The 20,494-nt window shown below is 32.3% G+C and overlaps 2 protein-coding genes across 4 annotated transcripts in view; one reads left to right on the plus strand and one right to left on the minus strand.

Annotated features, from left to right (window-relative positions):
* The window catches only part of LOC114335305 (pancreatic lipase-related protein 3-like), a 593,140-nt gene that overhangs the window by 311,866 nt on the left and 260,780 nt on the right, over window positions 1-20,494 (minus strand). The window lies entirely within an intron of this gene.
* Window positions 1-20,494, plus strand: part of LOC114334360 (lactosylceramide 4-alpha-galactosyltransferase) — a 128,748-nt gene that overhangs the window by 24,157 nt on the left and 84,097 nt on the right. Inside the window, exon 1 of one of the 2 annotated variants that reach the window (XM_050646046.1) lies at window positions 6,811-7,324. The exons of the other annotated variant lie outside the window; for it this stretch is intronic. The gene's annotated coding sequence lies outside the window, so the exon portion shown is untranslated. Of the gene's footprint in view, window positions 1-6,810; window positions 7,325-20,494 lie in introns of those variants that run through there. 2 annotated transcript variants of the gene reach the window in all.

A 20,494-nucleotide genomic window follows, 5' to 3' on the forward strand; every position in this document is an offset into this window, starting at 1 on the left:
TTTAAAAGCGCGTTTTTTTTACCCCCGAGAAGGGGTAACTGTAACTGTTACCCCCCAAGTAAAAGCAACCAACGGTACAAGTTCAACTTTGAAGTAGACAGTAAGTAGAACCTAAAACTAGATTTTCATGCAATTCGGAGTTGACTCTGAAAATTACTCTCCAAAACGGTCATTTACTGGGCTATTGTTGTTTATTTGTCCCGATCTACAACCCTAAAACTAGATTTGTTTTTGCTTATGTACCGATTAAAAATAAATCGGACCTGGCAACACTACTTACAACCTTCCATTTCAGTAAGTATAGCATTTAAGTATATTATAAATAATGAAGTGTTTAATGATTTTTTCTTTTAAAAAACATAATAATTAGTACCCGTGCTTATTAGTAAGTAATTAATTTTTCAATTTCAATACTGTATAATATGATTTGGTATTGCATTTGAAAAGGAAACAATAAATATTCAAAATGTAGTGGTCAGGATTTTTGCTTATGCGAGGATTGTTGCATGTCGGGATTTTGGCCTGTCGGGATTCTGGCGTGTCGGGATTCTGGCGTGTCGGTGTTTTCGCCGTCGGGATTTTGGCTGTCGGGATTTTGGGCGCCACCGGGTATAATGTTATAAGGTTAAGTTTATATGAAAAAAATAATTCGGAAAATGAAGCTAGGAGAAAACAGTAGATCATGTTTGGGTTAATGAGAATTATTTTTTTAATCATACTTTATTTAACAATCAGAATATTATATATACAATCTATGAGTTAAAGTGTTTACTTGGGAGCTGAGCTTCACACTGGAAGGGATTCTTTCCAGTGAAGGAAGCCTAGGTTGTCTTTATGTCAGCTGTTCGTAGTCTCTTTAACCTTTTGGCAATTGGTAGTTGTACTAGCGGCTGTAAGACTGCGTTAGGGTGTGTTTCCATTTTTTCGTGGCGTTTGTTGTACCTATCTTTAATGACATCTGTGATGAATGGGACCTTCAGATCTTCATAAACAGTGTGAAATTCGACACGAACCAGGAACCAAGGTGCATTTGTGATCATGCGTAGTATTTTTGACTGGCTCCTTGGGATGATAGCAATATTAGATTTGCTTGCACATCCCCTTGAGAATTAATAGCCATTAAAGTAAAACAGTTAAAAAAAAGAAAACTTGACAAAAACTATTTATTTTAAATATTATAGATACGATGATATGGTTATGTAGACCGATTCTAGTTCCTGAGAAACAACCAAAGGTATCTTAAAAAAACTCTCTATTATAACTTCTACATACGTAAAACACATGAAAATTTTTAAAAAATATAGCAATTACCATAAAAATGGCACCAAAAAAATAGTTTCGACTACGACAAAAAGCTCATTGTCGAGAACATAGCTGAATAGAATAATCAACTCTGTTAATAGTATTAAGGAATTTTTTTAACGAAGCAAAATGCAATTCGAAACGTTAAACCTAAACCTGCCTAAACCAAATCTTTAAGGGGAGGTATGGTTTAAAATCAACATATCAAGCACATTTTTGTGAATTTTTTTCGAAGCTATGGTACAATTATTTTATTTTTAAATTAAATAAGCATATTAAGTACAATTAAAAGAATATTTAGAAAAAAATTCAATCCAAAATATTGAAAAGTAAGCCATTGGTGACAAATTTTGACAGGCAGCTCACAAACAAATGGATTTTCGGTGGACATCAGAACTCGTCACTAGATCATACGAAACAAAAACTTCAAAAAGATTTAATTAGCTTATGAGTTTCACGAGGTCACAACGTCGAGTTTTTTTATTTTTAATAATTTTTGAATTTTTGGTATCACTCATAAATAAAAAAAAATAAAATGTTTGGTAAAAATTTTGTAAAAATCAACAGATTTATTACTGTTAAACAAAAAATGAACAAAAAAAGAAAAATATCTCGACGTTGTTACCTCATGAAATGTCTCAAGAAAATCTGTGCAAAATATCAAGTAGATCGGCCTAGTAGTTTTTCAGTTACAATGTCCACCGCATTTGAAAAAGCAGTTTTGAGAACAATGCGTTTAAAGTTTTGACAACTGCATCTTCATCTTCTTATTTGTCTGCCAAATCGTAAAGTGATGCACATTGGAATGTTTTTTGAATCGAGGAGTAATCTACAAAAGAGAAGGCGAACAATTGTTTATCGTTTCTCATTACGCTCAAGCGTGCTGGCGCGAAGTCGCGGCAAAGTGAGTCGAAGGTAAAGATATTCAACACGCTGTATCTCTGGTAATTTTATTCCGATTATTTTGAAATTTTCAGAGAGTATTCTTGAAAGTATTCACTTTTATTTAAAATAATAAAAAAAAATATTTCAAACCACCATACCGCCCCCCTTAATAAAGACACAGGATAGAGGCGAATTTTCAGAAGTCATCGCCAACCTCAATTAGAGACGGCTCCTAAAGAAGTATGCAGTTTTAACGTCAATTCTTTTTTGCAGTGGTATTTAAGTCAATTTCTGCGTCATCTGCCAATCTGGTGTGTGTCCAATTATTGTTCCCAGTTATTTCGATTGTTGGACAGTATCTCAAGGCATACTTTTTTTACTACTACTACTATCGGTTTATAGCGTTCTCCGACGCCCTCCGACTCCTAACCGCCATTCTTCTCTGTTTAACCATAGACCTGGAGGGATTTTTCTTTCCTCTAGTTCTTTTTCAATTCCCTCCTTCCAGCATCTTCTCGACCTTCCTCTTTTTTTTCTCCCTTGTGGTGTCCATGCCAAAACTTAGCATGTTTTGACCATGGTAAAAAACGTGGCATACTTTTTTACCATGTCATTTTATATATGTCCATACTTTATTTTAATAAGACTTCGCGCTAATTTTTAGATCATTTTCATTTGACCATTACAGTACTGCTAGGAATAAGCAATATTTTTCTGCTTATGCATGTATTTGTATGCGTTACGTGTTGAAATAAACTTCAGAGACATCTTTTTAAAACAATTATTATTGCTTGACTCATTTTTAATTCTTAATCATCTCAAATATTCAGGCCCTACATCAGAGCAATTGATTGAATAATCGAAACCAATAACTTTTAATAAAGAAGTGTTGCGCACGAAGTGTGGTGTAGATTTGTGGAGCATGCTTGTGTTAATAGGAAGTGATTGTGGGGAAAACCGCGGATACGTTAAAGACATATTATGGCGCTGTGTGAAAACCGTTTAGGTAAGTGATGAACAATAATTGTTTTTATTTGTATGTTGCATGTCTGGACTTATTTATCTATTCTGCTTTCAAATACTAGTTATAATCATCTTTTGATCTTTTCATATCGAGTGCGTTAAATCGATCTTACCTGTAAGTTTTACTTTATTTTGTTTCTTACTATAGGTGCTTACTTTTTAGCCCCCAAAAATATGAATATCTAGTAAACCATGTTATTTCTTAACTACATCCCAACATTAAATTAGGATTTTTCCAATGCTATTTCTAGTTCTAGTTTCTTTATCACTACGTATTTATTGTTTTTAGTAATTGTCCATTTTTTAAATGTTTCAGTAGGTTCTTTTTTGTATTTATTGCTACGATAGATTGTCTTTTTAATTTTGCATACAGTCATAAACACAAAAAATATGTAGACAAGTACTTTATTGCTTTTCAAAATATGTCCCATCAAGATCGATACACTTTTGCATACGTTCAAACCAGTTGGTAAAACAGTTATTCCAGTCTTCAGTTGTCACCTGCTAAATCGCTGTTGTAAAGGTATCGATGGTTTCTTCTGGCGACTGGAATCGCCGCCTACGCATTGAATTCTTGATCTTTGGAAACGTGAAGAAGTCGTTGGGACTTAGGTCGGGGCTATACGGTGGATCGTTTACCAATTCCATGTTTTGAATCTCCAAAAACTCCATTGTCTTTTGGGCAATGTGAGCACTTGAATTGTCATGATGTAGGATGATTCGCCGTTGTGTATTGCTTTGTCAGATTTTCCCGATAACTTCTGATAATCAGTTATATACCAATCAGAAGTAACCGTTCTTCGATCTTCTAAACCAATTGTTGCCACATGACCAGATTTTGACACAAAAGTTGCGACCATTTTCTTTGACACACTTCGAGAATGGATCACTTTTGTTGGTTTTTGCTTTTTTGGTGGACTGGCCTGGATTCGTCGCTGACACTAGAGCCACCACGTTGAAATTCGTAATACCAACGGGAAATAGTTGACTGGTGTGATGCTTCATTCCCAAACACAGAAACCATTTCAGCGTGACATTGGTGTTGGGATAATCCCCTCTGAAAATTAAAAAAAAAATTTTTTTTATGGCATAGACTTGGGTGTCATTTAGCCAGTCACAACTTTTTTTGTTTTCTGTTCATACATAAGGAAGGCAATGAGGTCCTTAGAGTTCCATAGCAAACTCTTCTACAGCTCTCTACTCAGTTCAAAAGCTGGCCGCTATGGACTGTCCAAGTTGCTCACCACATTTTCCATTATGTATCTTCTTCTTTTTTCATATGTACATAATATACCAAATTATCAAGATTAATAAGTTTAGACGTTAATTTTAGTTTCACAGATAAATTTCATTAAACAGTCATATATGTTCTTGCTGTTCAGAGACAATAGATAGGATACATTGAAAGGTGGAAAAACATTACATTTTATTAAATCTTGGATTAAATTATATGTGCATGGAATATATTTTGCGCACTCAAAGAAAGTATGATTTAAGTCACCAACCTTCTGACATTCTGTACAAAGATTTGAATCAAAAACTTTAATTCTTGCTAGATGTAAAAAATTGTTACTCGAAAATTTACATAAAAAATTGTTACTCGAAAATGTTCTCGACTTATATCCATTTTTCGACTGACTTGCTAGTTTCAAAAATTCACTGTGACTTGTTGTATCGCAATGAAGATCTCGATTTATGTCAACAAAATATTGAGGTTGCGTTTGTGTCGGAAGGTTTTATTGGTGGCGCCCTCTAAGCGGCTATGTGCAAAACTAAAAAAAACAGGCCACGTAACAGTATTTTGTTTTTCGATGTTTTCATAATTATGATAATAAAGATGCTGATTTGTCAGGTACATTTACGAATACCGTACCTTGCTTATTGATAAATTTTGGCAAGAGGTAAAAAGCTCTAGCTTTGAATTTTAAAAAGGTCGTGCTATTAAGCACAAGGACCGTACAAATTAAAATATGAGATATCCCGCTTTACATAGAAAATAAGAGTTAAAAAATAATTAGAAAATTTTATAAAACAAAGTTAGGTACAAAACATACAAAATTGAAGAAATAGAAGCATATTATGAAAGATTTATTAAATAATTATTGTTTATTTACAAAATTATGATACAGATGTAGGTACTTATAAGTGTGAGAGTCACTATCACTAACACTATAAGTGTTTACTTTCAAAATTATTTATTGAAGATAGGAATTTTCAGCTTTTTCTATAAGGTAGGGTGACCAAATCATAAACTAGAAAAAAGCGGGACACATCCAAGGAGGGTTTGGGGGTGATACTCTCCAGTTAAAGAGGGGTCTCCATCTAGACGTAATCTTGTTAACCCATTTGTCGTGACGCTGAGGTGGTTTTGTATCTTCATCAGTCTATTCTTTAATTTTCTCACTTAACAAAATCCACTAATGGTGCATGATCAAATAGAAAAGTATCATTTATGTCAATGCTTTTTTCACTGATGTAACAAATAGTTTCTTCAATTTGTTCCCAACTGGGGATCTTCTTCAAAAGCATCCATTTAAACTTTGAGAAAGTAGATAGAGAAACGGCAACTTCCATAACACTTTCTGTACTTTCTTCAATATTTTTCAGCAAGGAATTAAAAAGGCTATGAACAAACCATAGGTATGCTACGGCTAAAGCTAAAGGATTATTAAAAAATGTTAACAAAATGTTTGGAGCTTTTGTGCATAATCAAAGTGTATCATCAACCCAACGTAAATCGGGACATTTAGACGTCCCGGGAGAATTTTTCGGGACCCTTGCTACGATTGTTAAAAAACGGGACAATCCCATTTTTACTTGACGTTTGGTCACCCTACTACAAGGGCAATTGCATTTTGTCAGCTCCTAATATTAATATTTATATTTCCCTATTAATAACTTGAATTACAGAAGCGCTTAGAGTTAGTAGAAGTAACATATTTTCTCCTAATGCCAGATTTTAATTATTGCCACATGTTTAACGACGTTCTACACCTTCGTTGCGGGGTATGCCTCTCAGAGGAAGGGGGGGGGGGGGGAATTTATCTGCAAGCGAAAGTTGGTAACAATGCATTTAAAGCAGAATACTCAAATCATATGTTTCAGTATTGGATACTTTATAAAAATAAATTATAATAAATTACGGAAATTGCGGAATAAATTGCGGAATTAATTATAATAAACAAAATAAAAATAAATGGTACGGTAACCAATCCTCATTTTTTAATATGTTATTCCTTACAAAAAAACCTTTAATTTAAGCACAAATAATTAAAAATCGTAAATTTGAGTCAAAAGTTATTAAATTTTTAAGAATTCCCATAAGCGCCCATGTTAAAACTTAATTTTGAACCTTAATAGTAATTAAACGGCACGGTAAAACAATTTTTAAAAAAATCAAGTCTTAGTTTTTTGAAGTAAACTATAACATACCAAAATTTCATGCAAATCCTAATTCTTTGCCGAAGGTGTAGAACGTCGTTAAGTACGATCCTGTGTATTTCTATTCCTATATACAAAATCGTATCTCTCCGACTTCAGACTATTTTTATTTCAGTTCAGTCTTTCAAAAAAGTTTATGGGGAACTTGATACAAATGTGCAACATGTGATAACTTTTAGTGCTTATTAAGATTTTGTTGGTATAATGTTTATACTACGCCCACTTAAAAACGCGTTACACGATAATAAACACATTTTCCTCCAGAAGCACACTATATTGTTAAGATGGTTTATACCGCAATGTTAAGTCAAATCAAGGTTGTTAGTTCCGCAACAACTATTCATACTATCTCTTGTAGGAGTAACCTAACTTGACCTAATTGTTTTTATCAATTAACGTTTTTATCAAGTAACATATTATTATGGAAAATACTTTTTTTCGTTATTGCGTCAGTTTTGTATATTTTAAAAGGTCTGGTGTGCTAGTGGGGTAATACTAAGATATTTCTGCAGTGATGCTGTGCTCTGTGCTCTAATAGTTAAAATGATCTTTCTATAGAGAAAGACGTCGTAGTAGTTTCCAGTCTCAGGAACTGTTTGATTAGTACAGACTGTTAGTGTTCAAGGATTTGTTTATATTAGGTGTTCAACTTGCATCCGGATACAAACAAATGGTAGGTATAAAAAACCTAGAGTTATTAATGATTTCTGTGTTACATAAGATTTTTTAATATACATCATAACAATTTGAATTAACTATTAATACGCAAAGTGAAAATTTTTTTTTCTACGAGCGTGCAAAAATGTCTGCTTTCGCCCACGCATTTTAGTTTAGAAAGTTTCACTTTTCCGCACGCGTGTTACTTTTCCGCACGCGGTTTTTACTTTTCCGCACGCGTGTTAATTTAGATATGTTAATATTAATATGGCCTTAAAGTAATTATAATACATGCAATAAACTAATATTTAGATATTATTTACTAATTTATTTCAAATATATCTTATTGTGTTCCTGTTTTAATGAAATTGAACGCGATTATTTCATTCATAGGAGATTCTGACCAATAGAAAGCTACATAAATCTAAATTAAATCGATAATTTTTGATAATTTCTCGTCGTCAAGTATAGTACGTCAGATGCCCTTCGTTGCTACGAAAAATTACATTCAGTGACATTAATGACAATTAATGTTTTAAAAATTATAAAAGTGATGACTTTCAACCGTCAAATTAATATTTATAACAACTGTGTGTTTAATTGTACTAATTTGTACTTACATAAATAAATTACAATAAAATTTTGGTGTTGAACTTTATTCATGAAATAATCGCAACAAATTGCACTCGATCTCTAAAATTAATATAGAATTTTTGCCCTCGTGACACTTTGAGATAATTTCACTCGCCTTCGGCTCGTGAAATTAAAACTGTCAAAGTGTCGCTCGGGAAAAATTCAATAATTTTAGGGCTCTTGTGCAATTACTACTGACAATTCGATGAAGTAAAATTATTTTGACATACTATTCGAAAGTCAAATCGGTAGACAATAACAGTCGTTTGGAATCATCGTCATGGAAACCAAGATCGTCGTCATGCTAACTAATTATATTGAAAGTTTGGTTTTGACAACCTTGTCAAAGAATTAATTTGTGTCTGTATTTTCATATTAATTAAATTAATTGATTAAGATTTGGTAAGACTCTTAGAAAAAATATTGTTCCTAACTCTTGCAGAAAGTCTCTTTTCCGCACTCGACTGCTTGCCGAACTCCCGCTTCGCGTCGTTCGGCAAACTGCAGTTGCGTGCGGAAAAGAATGACTTTCTGCACTTGTTAGGACAATAACTATATACAATCGGTAAAGTACAGTCAGACTGCAATATTTAAAATTTATATAATCGAGATTATACAAGAAATTGTTTCTACTATATACTAGACATGTACCTACTAACAATAACAATGTCATTGTTAGAGTTCGGATTTAAAAGCATAAAGAAACGCAAAAAAGCGCTTAAAAAGCATAACGATTTTATGAAAAAAAGCATGAAAATAAGCATATAAAATTGGACAAACCATTTTTTTACGAAAATAAAAATAAAATATTTATAATTATTCCTAAGCTTAGCTTAAGAACTAGGAAGTACCTATTATGAATTTAAAAATTAATAAGATAGAATAAACAAAAAAAAAAAAAAAAAAATAGATAACTGAAACAAAAATGCTTTAACCTAATTTTTATCGACACGCTTTACATGATTGAAAATATGTCATTTTTGTTTAAAGCATGAAATAACTAAATACTTATTTAAATGTTCCATCGCAAAATTTCGGCACCTGTCCCTCAAAACATTTTTGTATATCGAAAAGCTTCTTTCAACGTCCACATGTTTATCGGTGCATAATATTATACTTTACCACTACTGCCGTATCCACATTTATATCTTCAACGTGTTCTCCATTTAAAACTGAAAATATTTTCTTTATCTTTTTAAATCCTTCCTTTTTTTGTTAATACATCTTTTACTTTGTTGTTAATACTATCTGACCAATTTTTCCAGTGATACCTTCCATCTTTTTTCAAAACTGTTTATTTTTTGGATCGACTCAACTGACATTTGCTGTTTCTCCAAATATTTTATTGTTTCACTCACAAAACAAAAGTTGATTTTGATAAAAGCATATAATCTCAGCAACGCGATTCAGGCCGTGTGCTAAACATGTACAGTGAATTAGATTTGTATAAAAATGATAATAATATATAAAAAAGCACCAAATAAGCACAAAAATTCAAAAAGGCATACAAATTGAAAAAAAGGAAAAAAGCATAAAAAAGTGCTGTCAAAATGACTTATTTTTACCTATTTCGTTCGTATTTAAAAAGAAAATAGTCCTGCTTGTATTATTTACCATAAGCATTATGCTTAGAAATCCGGACTCTAGTCATTATTGTGTCCAAATACTAAAAATAGTATTAGTTTTTAAACTTAGAAGAAGTTACAGTTTACCAAAAATAAAAAAAAATTAACTAAGTTCTCAATCCAGTAGTATAGAAAACGACAATAAATATTGTTCTCATACCACCAGATTGACAACAGATGGAAACACCCTGGTTACTACCTCCGCGACTTTCAAAAATTATAAGTCATAAGTATGGGTGCCGAGACGAACATTAAAGAGGCTATTACATCTTCCTAAATTTAGCATCCGATATTTAGGATGTCCTGAATTTAGGATAATAGTGTAATCGCATTTAGGATGGTTAGCAGGACGGTTTCCGCCATCCTAAATGGCTAAATCGGATGGGTATACATGTGTACAATTCTGTACCATTTTCTATGTACCCAAAACAATAAAAATGTCACTGGATGCTGATAACTAGGTGTCATTCATAATTAATGGCACACATATGCCATCTATTGTTTTTAAGGTTTAGACCGCTCTGTATCGTCGCCCCCGTTAGCGAAATTACATATTCCGATTCGATTTTTTTGCACAAACTTACTCAAAAAGATGCCCTTATAACAAATTCACAGGGTGCCGTTGTCGAATTGTTTGAACAATTTTTTTAAACAAATTCACAATTTTTTTTTCATTTCTAACAATTTTTGTTAGATAACGTGAGTCATTTTGAGCAAAAAAGGTCTCTTGTGATTTTTCTCTAAAATTAATCATTGTCGAGTTATACGCGATTTAAAATTTGAAAAATGCGAAAATGGCTATTTTCAAGGCTTAATAACTCGATTAAAAATTATATTATGAAAGTCAGAGAGCAATCAAATCAAAGTTTAAAATTCCTCCTTTAAGATCCTGAATTTTTGTCTTTATTTTAATACAAAGCTGTTATTTTTATTAACAATTAGCGCTGTAGTCCAGACTGCATCGTCGCCCCCCTTAGCGAAATTATTTCGATTAGATTTTTTTGCTCAAAGTTACTCAAAAGAGGTCCTTATAACAAATTCACAGGGTGCCAGGCGGTGCCGTGGTCGAAAAATTATTTAAACAATTTTTCTTACAAATTCACAAAAAATTTTCACTTCGAACAAATTTTTTTCAGATAATTTGGGTCATTATGAGCAAAAAAGGTCTGTTGATTTTTCTTTAAAATTCATTGTTGCCGAGTTATACGCGATACGCTTAGTTGTTATTAAGCCTTGAAAATAGCCATTTTCGCATTTTTCAAATTTTAAATCGCGTATAACTCGACAACAATCAATTTTAGAGAAAAATCACCTTTTTGCTTAGAATGACCCAAATTATCTAAAAAATTGTTCGAAATGAAAAAATTATTTTTGTGAATTTGTTAAAAAAAATTGTTTAAACAATTTTTCGACCACGGCACCGCCTGGCACCCTGCGGATTTTTTATAAGGACCTCTTTTTGAGTAAGTTTGTGCAAAAAAATCGAATCGGAATAATTTCGCTAACGGGGGCGACGATACAGCGCGCTCTATTTTTACCTGCTTTTTAAAGTTTTACCTACTTAAACCCAAGCCCTGTCGTTTCAACACTTGTTTATAATTTACGATCCTAAATTTAGGATGAGTGTAATCGCGAGCTTCGGTGACTGAATTTAGTGTCCTAAATCGTATCATGAATATCGGTCCTGACTTTAGGATAATGTAATACCCACTTAAGATGAGGGAATTTTAAATAATTCACGTCCCATCTGCTCAGCGTGGTAAAGTTCCAACGGGAAGGTTTCCTAAATACTCCCCAAAAGAGTAAATTGATTAAAAATGTATAAACATGTTCAATTTCTTTGCAACCTGAAAATGCAGCATCATTATACTCTAGTTAAATCGGAGAGTGCAGGAAGAGCCTATACCGGTTTCGGGAATTTTTTCCCTCATCAGTAGTCCCATATCCTCTTCTCTCTAATTCAACCAGGTACCTCGATCTGTGCCTTCCCAGATTGCAAAGAAAGAAATGTCACGGATATCGTAGCGATATCTGCTAAGAAACAAACTCAGTTCAAGTTCTCAATCCAGTAGTACAGAAAACGACAATAAATATCGTTCTCATACCACCAGATGGAACCTCTCTGGTTACTACCTCCGCGACTTTCAAAAATTATAAGTCATACTGTGGCATGAGAGAGCTATATCGACGAGCTTTGTGACGTATATAATTATGTGAATCTAGCCTGCTTACCAGGCGATGACCCTTGAATATTCATTGATAAATAATAAAAAACATTGACTACATCACATCCACCCTTATACTTTGACGCTGTTACTATTATTCCGGTGGTGTGGTTGACGGAATTAATAAAAAATATGTGTAACAACGAACAGTAATATATTTAAATATAAAATAAAATTTTTATTTTTAATTCAGTTGCAATGCAAAACAATCTTACTTTTCAATTAGAATACGGAGCGCAGTCCAGTCCCTTGAATCGCGATTTTCGGCTCTTATTGGAGCCTCATCGGAAAGAACGTAGGTTTGTTCTCCATGGAGAACAAGGAGACCAGAGGCGTAGCTACCGCCGTATCAGCCGTATCAATTATACGGGGCCCCCGACATTCAGGGGCCCCAGCGCCGCATGTCGACACAAAATTCCATTAAAAAAATTAAACAAAATATTCTACAATTATTTTACTATTAAAACGCTTTGAACAGTGTATATTGTTTGGATATCGACATTTTCGTGAAATGGATACTTTAGATATCTATACTTACATAAACTATATTTATGTACAGTACAGGTACCTATCTATTTTCTGCCTCTCTCCTTTCTATAACTACAGAGCTTTTTTGTTTTCAAGCTACTTTTTATTGTCTATTCACCGTTGGTTGTATGTGAGACATTATATAATGTTTATAATGCCAAATTGTAATATTTGTAATCGCTTTACCTTTGAATATTTGAAACATTGAAACACTGTGTATTGTTTGCGTATTGTTTCGTGTAATCTGTTCTTTATCTATAAATTGTATTTAAGTATATCTATGTATTTGCCGGTCGCTCGCCGTTAAAGTACAGAACTTCTTTGTTTACGTTCATTTTCTGTACATTTCATGTACATTTATCCTTGGCTTAAAAAAACTGAATCTGTTTTAAAACAATGAGTCTCAATAATTCAAATTTATTTTTCGACTTTAGTTTATTAGAGATTATTAGGTTCAGATTTAGCCATACGGCTCACACTCCCTCATTAGGTTTATTATTAGGTTTATTATTATTATCTATATTTGGGTATTATACGCAGAACTTATTAGTTTCTAAGGTTGTATTATGCAATTTGCAATTTATTTAACTTTTGCAATATGTTTGTTTCATTAATAATTGGAAATAATTTAACTGTAGATTCCTGGGCTCAAAATATTAAAATTTAACCCAAAAACAAAAAACAAAAACTGGTAGGTTTATTCCAGGGATGAATCGATTTCATCAATTGCAAATTTCTGGTACCGATCATGATCATATACGGACATGATCATCATCATGATCATATGATCATCATCATGATCATGTTCGTTTTGGAAAGGTCAACGGATATTTTATCGCATTATTTTTTGTGTGTTTAATTTTGAAACATTTTTGACACTAGATTATTAAATTATGAGGTATTCTAGTACGAACAGTTACTCTTGTTTTAGGTCGGTAAAATACACCTTTTTTTTTTTTAAATTTTCATTTTTAAATCAATTTTTCTAGAAGACGGCGTATTCTACCGACTTAAAGTAAGAGTAACTTTTAGTACTAGAATACCTCACGATTTAACAATCCAGTGTCAAAAATGCTTAAAAGTCAAAGACAAAAAGTTATGCGATAAAATAACCGTTGCCCTACCCAAAGAGGACGCATATGACCGGTAGTAGAAATTCACAATTTATGAAATCGATTTATATCTAGAAGATAAATAGACGCACCAGTTTTCGTTTTTCTAAATAGAGGTGTTCTAGAGGTATGTATTTAAAAAATCTGATTAAAAGTCACCATCTTCAAAGAACTCAAGCTAGGAAGCATTTTCGAAGTAGATGATTTGGGTTAATCCTAAATATTTTCAGCCCAGGAATCTACAGTTAAAATATTTCCAATTATTAATGAAACACCCTACATTGTTTTGTTTTATTTCATTATCTTTTATTTTGTAATAATATTGAAGACTTTTGTAATTTCAGTAAACTGTATTTGTTATTGTTTTTTTCCTAATCTTTGTAAGCTTTGTCCATAAAATTGTAAAACTTTCAGTGACTATAAAGCATATTTCTATTCTATTCTATTCTATTCTATTCAAGCGTTTTTGCTTTTTTTGTTGAAATTTTTTTTAGCACTATGCTATATAATGGGTGAAAAAGGGCCTCGCGACAAACTTTGATATGGGGCCCCTGTGGGGCTCGCTACGCCACTGAAGGAGACATGGAGAACAAGCCTACGTTCTTTCCGATGAGGCTCCAATAATAGCCGAAAATCGCGATTCAAGGGACTGGACTGCGCTCCGTATTCTTATTGAAAAGTAAGATTGTTTTGCCTTCGCATTGCAACTGAATTAAAAATAAAAATTTTATTTTTATATTGGTCTTTACTCCTTCGAGTAACTGGGTCCATTTTCTGTTGGAATTTACCGGCTGAACAGACGGGGTCGTCAATTGAATTGTAAGTTTTTTGAATTCTCTCTTGTCTTCTTTGCTTCAGCATCCATTTGGCTTGCAAATTTTAGAAGCCTTGGAGGTGTTACCAAGGAAATGGACCAATAAGTTTTCGATTTAAAAATCTTTTAGTAATATTTTAATATTTTCTAAATATTATTAATAATGCTATTAGGATCGAAAACTTCATCTAGTAATATATTTATTTATTTGGGTAACAAAAAGTGTTTTGCCTATACATCTCGTAAGAGGGTTTGCTATTGTTTTCGGCCCAGCGAGCGGCCGATGTCTCTGGGGTGTTGTGACCGACTGACTGAGTGGCTGAAAAGAAACCACAGACGCTAATCTGTTTGTGTTTTACCATCTAACCAGATGGGCAATAAATTATTTAGATCTGGCGTTTAAAGGTCGAAACATTGCTGCAGTTTTACGTTTTCGAATGCATGTCCAATTGTGAGTTATTGACATAAGGGCTGATAAGGTAATTAATTTATGGGGAATTCAGTTTGTTAAACTGAACACACCAAAAACATATTAGTCTAGGAACCGAAGCTTTTCACCTCGCAATTTTTACAGAATGGATCGATTTGCTTGAAAATTTGAGAATAAGTAGTGGATGGTCCAAGGATCAAAATCTATATGATGCGAAAAGGCGCTTTTACCATGGGGGTGGTTTCCACCCCATCTCGGGGCTGGAAATTTTTTATTATACACTCGCGATCATAAAAAGCGGGTCACTCGATGAGTTATTCAAGTTAGATTTCTCGAATTTTCTAAACCTGTTGTCCGATTTGAGTGATTTTTTAATGTGTTATAGCCTTATTCTTTAACAATATCGCCATAACAATATTGTTGCTAGACAGGTAAATTGTCATTGTATACCGGGTGTAACAATCATACTGGTGTTTTATCCTCAAAGTTCGAAACACCCCGTGGAATGTTTTAGCATAGATAAAATATTGAAATTAAAACTCGATTGTAGCCTTAGGCTTTCTTAACATTTTCTTTTTTGATTTATGTGTTTATGTTGGATAATAAAAACGTTAGGCACCTTAACAACTAACCATGTTCTTCATCAATACAGGGTGTTTATAAATAAGTGCGACAAACTTTAAGTGGCAATTCTGCATGAAAAAATAATGACCGTTTGCTTTATAAACGTATGACCGCAAATTCTTGGGTTTCGAGATACGGGATGTTGAATTTTTTCTTACAAACTGACGATTTATTTATTGCTCGAAAACCGGTCGAGATATGCAAATAAAATTTGGTAGATGTTAAGAAGTAGTTATGGCGCATTTCTGACATACAATTAAGAATTTTATATTCACCATTGGCGTGCATACGGGATGTATCTAAAATGTTTATACCCGTATGCACGCCAATGGTGAATATAGAATTATTAATTGATTGTCAATAAATCCACAATAACTGTATCTTCAAACCTACCAAATTTCATTTGCATATCTCTATTGGTTTTAGAACAATAAATAAATCGTCAGTTTGTAAGAAAAATTTCAACATCCCGTATCTCGGAAACGAAGCATTTGCGGACATATGTTTATAAAGCAAACTGTCATTATTTTTTCATACAGAATTACCCCTTAAAGTTTGTCACACTTATTATTTAGAAACACCCTGTATTGATGAAGAACATGGCTAGTTATTAACGTGCTTAACTTTTTTATTATCCAACATAAACAAACAAATCACAAAAGAAAATGTTAAGAGAGCCTAAGGCTACAATTTAGTTTTAATTTCAATATTTTATCTATGCTAAAACATGCCACAGGGTGTTCCGAACTTTTAGGAATAAACACAGTATGATGGTTATACCCGGTATACAATGACAATATACCGGTCTAGCAACAATATTATTATAAAGATATTGCTAAAGAATAAGGCTATAACATACTAAAAAAATCACTCAAATCGAACAACAGGTCTAGAAAATTCCAGAAATCTAACTTGAATAACTCATCGAGTGACCCGCTTTTTATGATCGCGAGTGTATTTTGACTGCAAAAGTTAATAAAAACATTCATACTAAGCAAAAAATGTTCTATACATTTTTTTGATGAAAATAATAGTTTTCGATTTATTCGCTATCGAAAGTGTTAGTTTTATATCGAAAAATCAATGGTTTTCGGTATTATACTCATTTACTCTTCACTCAATTTTTGCCGTAGAAAAAAGTTTTCCAATCCAAATTCTTGGGAATTAAATAAGCTACGATTTTATATTTAAATATTTTTTTGTATCTCTGATGCTAATTTTTCTATTCTGAAGAAAAGGGCATTTTTTACCAAACTACAAAAATTCGTTATTCGTTTTTAACTCCATTTTTTTTAAATAATCATTCTAAGTCAGTCAAACTTCTGGAATATCTTATTAATACATAAATAAAGAAGAATGAATAAGGCCGATGACTAAGAACACCGCTAACTTACATTATTATGCTTCCAATTAAATAACTCCTTTTTTTTCAAAAAAATATATTAATTTTTTAACACTAACTTTTTTATTTTTTATCCTAGAAAGTTTGTTAAAAAAGAATTTTGTAGGTTTTTACAGGACCTATAATGCTATCAATATTTAAATCCTTTTAAAATCCTCATTCGCAAAAAGAGGTGACTTTGAAAGGCTTGGTAAAGGTGGTTTTTGCATGTTATTACAAGTTTTAATTTTCAATATCTCACTCAATTTTTGCCGTAGAAAAAAGTTTTTGCAATCCAAGTTCTTGGGAATTAAATAAGCTACAATTTTATATTTAAATATTTTTTCGTAACTCTGATGCTAATCTTTCTATTCTGAAGAAAAGGTATTTTTTACCAAACTACAAAAATTCGTTATTCGCTTTTAACTCAATTCTTTTTAAAAACTAATCATTCTAAGCAGGTTAAACCTCTAGAACCTATTTATAAGACATAAATTAAGAAGACCAAATAAGGTAAATAACCAATTTTAATTAGGGTGGAGAGTAGGGGGAAGTTTCCAATCACTTTTTCGCTGAAAAAAATAGGGACTGACATTCTTTTTACTATAACTCACTTAATTTTTGAGCTAGGGACTATTTTTTTATTTCTGGAGATAGATATTTTTAAATACTTTAAATTAGCTTGAACAAGTTATCCTCGAAAAATGCACAGTTTTCCCGTCTTTTGACTTTGAAACAACAATATTTAGCATTTTACGAATAAGAGCTAACATATAATAAAGTATAGCTCGATTACTATTGATGTTAAAGCAAATTATAAAAAACGGTTTTGTTTATTTTTTCTAAAGGTACATCTTTGTTAAGCAAACTTGTTTTGATAGAACGAAAACTTTTTGAGTTATTAGCAGAAAACTGAATAAAAACAATGATTTTTTCGATTTAAACCAACAGTTTCGATAGCGAATAAATCGAAAACTATTACCTTTATAAAAAAAAAACGTTTTTTGCTTAGAATGAATGTGTTTACCAACTTTTGCCGTCAAATTAAAATAAAAAATTTCCACCCCCGAGATGGGGTGGCAACCACCTCCATGGTAAAAGCGCCTTTCGGTCTCATATAGATTTTGATCCTTGGAGTATCCACTACTTATTCTCAAATTTTCAAGCAAATCGATCCATTCTGTAAAAATTGCGAGGTTTTGTCGTATTTTAAGCTTCATTACTTGGACTATATGGTTAAGGATACATTCCGTTTTGTAAAACTGTGTCCCTCTTAGCATCTGGTTTGTATTTTACATGTGAATTTATATGACCCATATTATTTCGTTTTGAGAAAAGTTATTAAAAATTAAGAAAATAAAATTAGCAAAAATAGTAATTAAAGCGTACCGCTATGCTATTTTCTGTATAAATGATATGATGAGTAGGTACAGGGGAAAAACAAGGAATGTCACTTTTTCATTAATTTTGGCTTTTCTCGCCATGTGGTAGCAAAAACTGAGTACTATCGACTAGACTATCGATTCAGAACAATAACCAGAAAGTTCAGTCTATATAATTTTTTTAAGAATTTGTATCTAGACGAAGGACCAGGATTGTCCGCACGCCACTGGACAAAAATAAGGAATGTTAGCAGTTTTTTGGTGCATTATTAAATTAATAAGTTAACATAGATTAATATTATATTAAGATTATAGACTAATAATTGCTAGAATTCTGGCAAGAATCTCCTAATAGTTTTTAGATATCATAATAATTAAAACTTTATTGGTGTTTATCTCAATATGTTGTATAAAATGTGAGATTCCTTGTTTTTCCCCTGTACTCTTCATATACGTTCCAAGAAGGATGAAATAGACTATTACAGTAGATAATATCGTTATCTCACTTTACTATTTACTACTAAGCATTCAATCCTGGCATCTTCTTCTTAGTTCCAATAAAGTTATATACATGATAACATGATACATGAATTGCAATTAATTAAAAGTCACAACAAAAATATACCGGACCATAATAATTATTGACAGTCACATTTCGAATCCTTATATGGTTAGTTACTTTAAAGATGTTTATTAATAATATTGTACCTACCGTGTTAATTGTGAATGCCATATTTATTTTAAGAGTAATTACCCACATTATTTTTTACATCATGTTGTACTCTCCTTATCAAGTTTCGATCATTATTAACAGTTGAGAATGGTATACAAATTATTATAATTATATTATATATGCATGTATCAAAAACGGTTAGATATGTATTCCTAAGTACATCAATTTAATTAACACAAAATGAACATGAAACTTAAATATTTAAATATTCGGAGATAATGATACCTTTTCAAGTTGTTTTTCATCATCAACTATTTGTTGTTATTGAGTGAAAGTTTATGAGCTACCTTATAGCCGAAAACTAGATGCGATAGATTAGATAGAGTACTTTCTGCAGGACCTCTTTCGAAAGTTGTTCCGGTAGCATGCATATCGAGCCTGGCCTTGGCTCTATCACTTTGAAGCTTCAAACTTTTACGAGTAAATTGGTAGACTTTTTCAATTTTTTTTTTCAAATTTTCTGTGTAGGTATCTACGTCGGAAATAAAAATTCTGCTTCGTAGGGAGGCAATCATCGGAACTTCTATAAGCTAGCAAGAATAGGGAATTACGGTATCCCAATATTTTTTTGGGACGAATATTGAAAGGTATTGACAAACAGTTATATTATGTCATTTATTGAGGATGGAAAGGCGTAGTGCGAGTTTTCTTACCCAAGATTTTCATTAACTATTGCCATAATTCTCCATAATTCTTCATAAACCTTATTGATGGCAATGAACTGGAACGTTTGACTAAAATTAAAGACCTTGGAGTTATATTTGATCACAAACTCACTTTTGTTGAACATGTTAATATAAAGGTTAGAGAAGCACTTAAATCTTATGGATTTATAATTAGAAATAGTCGAAATCTCACTAATACTAAGGCCATTAAATTACTGTTTTACACTTTTGTACGCTGTAAACTGGAATATGCCTCTATCATTTGGTCACCGTTTTATGATGTACACATCCAAATTATAGAACGGGTTCAGCGTAAATTTTTAAAATTTTTGTCTTATAAAATTAATGGTATATATCCTACGAGGGGTATCAGCAATAATGAGTTATGTAGCGGTTTGGACGTAATTTCATTAGAATCTAGACGAATTAATGCCTCCCTGGTATTCCTGTACAAGCTACTACATAATCTCATTGACAGCCCTGATATCCTTCGACAAATAAATTTTAACGTTCCGTCTTATCCAGTAAGAAATTCGATTACGTTCAGAAATACACAAGCTAGAACTAACCTTATGTTAAATTCTCCTCTATTCGTCATGTGCAGCTATTATAATGCCGTAAGTATTTACTGCGATATATTTAACTGCAGTTTAAAGCAACTGATTTCTATGGCCAAGATCTACCTAGGTGATTAATAATTTATTTCTTTAGGTTCAAATTTAGTTTTGTAAAATTTTTGTTATATTATCAATACCTATGAATTACTAATATTTTATTTAATTTTTTATTTGTGTAATATTTTGTCCTGTAAATGGATTCTGTTGGACAATAAACGCTATTATTATTATTATTATACCAGATTCAGCCATACGGCTCATACTCCCTCTAAGGGGAAAATTGACTCATCCCAGATACCTACGGTATCAAAAGGATTGAGCTCTGGTGGGACTCTTTCCGTGTTATCGAGCCCTAGGTGACTTGGTATGCAGGTGTATCTCCCAAAAATTTTCGTACACTTCTGGTCGTCGCGAGTA

This window comes from Diabrotica virgifera, chromosome 3 (genome assembly GCF_917563875.1).
Source record: "Diabrotica virgifera virgifera chromosome 3, PGI_DIABVI_V3a".
Lineage (NCBI taxonomy): Eukaryota > Metazoa > Arthropoda > Insecta > Coleoptera > Chrysomelidae > Diabrotica > Diabrotica virgifera.